Source organism: Fringilla coelebs, assembly GCF_963513975.1.
Source record: "Fringilla coelebs genome assembly, chromosome: 2".
NCBI lineage: Eukaryota > Metazoa > Chordata > Aves > Passeriformes > Fringillidae > Fringilla > Fringilla coelebs.
Window position 1 is genome coordinate 37,261,930 of NC_140029.1, and position 2,621 is coordinate 37,264,550.

Genomic DNA, 2,621 nt, shown 5'->3' on the forward strand with positions numbered 1-2,621 from the left:
ACTCTTGTGACTGCTACTAAATGTTGGGAAGCTAGCAATATCAAAATATTTAATTGAGAAAGACCAAGTCACAACTAATCAACAGATTTTGAAGCATAAAAACAACACAAGACATTGTATAATCCATGCAATGTAGGCATCTAAATTTTTGTTGCATAATTCCATTAAGCCTGTGTATAAAATGAAAGTATTTGAGTATATCTAAAGGAATATCCCAGTTCTCCAAGTTGTATGAAAATCTGGAAAAACATAAAGAATACTTATTCAACAAGGACATAGTAAAGCTAGAAGTCATTTAAACACAAAAAATAGTTGGTTTTGGCTAACAGGTTGTTTTTTATTTTGTGTCTGAAATATGTTTTGCTAATTTGTTATCAAAATAAAGAATACTATTTATCTCAAAAGTATAAGACTAAAAAATCAAATAACACGCAAGAAATGTACTTAAATTGCTGATTGTCAGAAAGCAAACAATCTAAAGTACTTTTGATGCATTCCATTATGTATGTCTCTGTTAGTATTCTATCTGACCTTTCAATTAAGCCCAACCATGTTGTCAATTCAAGGAGCTTTGAACAAGGATTTGGGAAGTCTTAGCTGTTTTCCCAAATGACACAGAAGATTGCTTCAAAATCAATTATGTTACCATTAGAAATTGGATTTTTTTTTGACTCCTATATTAATGAGATAAGGAAAGTTAGTACTGAGATAAGAATTCTAAAGCACATTTTCCTTCATTTTATATACACTTTCTGTGGATTTCCTATTTCATGCATAGGCCAGAAAACCTCATGGCATCCTGAAGTCAAGGAAAGGCAACCCTTTGGTCGACCTTATATTCTCCTGGAACACGAAAACATGTTTTCACAGCATGGGTTAGAATTTAATTAGGAGCTGTATCTATCATTTCTCTTCTAAATTTCTGTTACACATATCATCACTTCTTGTAATACTCATTTGCATTGTTAAGACTACTTTTCCTAGGCCTGTGGATTTCTCTGAATGAGGCTTGATGAATGGGAAAATAAAAAAAAAGGAGTCATATCAAGACCTGAATAATCCCCTCAATATAATCTATTTAAAAAGTCCATGAGGTAGGAGATTGCCTGATCTCACCTTCCTCTTTAATCAGGTAAAGAGACACTTTGTGAGGACCTTTGAGCCTCTGGGACCTGATATGCCTTCTGTGTGACCTACAGTGCTGGGGTTCAACTACCTGTGCCCTTTGTGCATTTTGGTGCAGCCCAGCTGTGTGACCTTGGCTTAGCTTTAATGAGAAAAAAATGTTTAACTGTAATGGACCTTGCAAACTAAAACCTTACAAGAGAAAGAATGTAAAAAGACGGGCAGAAGTAAAGTTGTTTATACTTATGATATTTCAGGACTTAAAAGAAAAATGCTGACATGAAGGAATGTAACAGCCCAAGAAAAAAAGCAGAATGGAAAGGTAGCAAATCAGTAGAAAAAAGGATGACACCAGACCTTTTCCAGAAGCACAGAAAGGAAAATATTGTCCATTTGACTGATAACTGTCTGGACAGTAAAATTTCCCAGGGAGTTTCTACAGATCCTATAAATCTGATAATCTGAATAGCATAATAGTCTGATACTCGTGTCTGCTATATATAGTTCCTGCATATAACTTTTTGCATATTATTTTTACATAGTTTTTCTTCACATGATAAAAGATGTGTTAAAAGTAGAGGTGGGCATCTGTAGTTCCCACTCTTTCTTCAGTTACTACGCAGAAAATTTAGAAAGTTAGTTGGTGTCAAAACCTAGATAAACCCCATATACAGAGAGTTCTCCAGTATTTTGAGTTAGTGGTCTATTACTTCTCAAATTTGCAGTGACATTTGCAAATTCATAGACCACAACTGAGGAAAACAGGTGCCCTTGAGATTTCTGCATCACATTAAAAAATAGAATGCAGAAATGTAAAATGATAAAAACAAAAATACGATAAAATAATTGCATAGTATTCACCCTTGGACAATCAGACATACCAACTCTAATTTAGCTTCTAGATAAAAATAAATTCTAAAATGATCTAGTTTCTCAGGTTTTGTTTTAATCTTTTACAGCATGTTTTCCTTGTAAGGATCACTGTTCCTTAAGTTTAAGATAAACTCAAACATTCTGTGTAATGCACCATTACAGATGAAAAAAACTTCAATCCCCTAGTAAAATATAAAGCTGATCTGACATTTTAAAATCTTCTCCAAATATCTTTTTGATATATTCTGAACATGATTTTAAGGAAATTTCATGCATTTTTCTGCAGAAAATAATGTAAGACATTTTGATTCTGAAATCCTTTCAGAAATCTCAGGTCCTATGGAGCTAGATTTCAAATTGCAACTTTTGAGTTGTATCTGGAAACAAAGCAGAAATACTTCTGGAATGAACCAGTATTTGTTAGATGTAACTAAGTAAAAAACCTATTGAAAATTAATGGTGGAGCTTGTTTTACTTCTTAAAATAAACATTTTATTTTCTGATCAGTATTAAAAAAATTCATGACTATTGCTGTTAACTGAAGCATCAAGGATTATTTAGCACTTGATCAGCATAAAAGGATCAAGGTAATCAAAGTTAAAATTATCGTTCTTGTGAAGCAG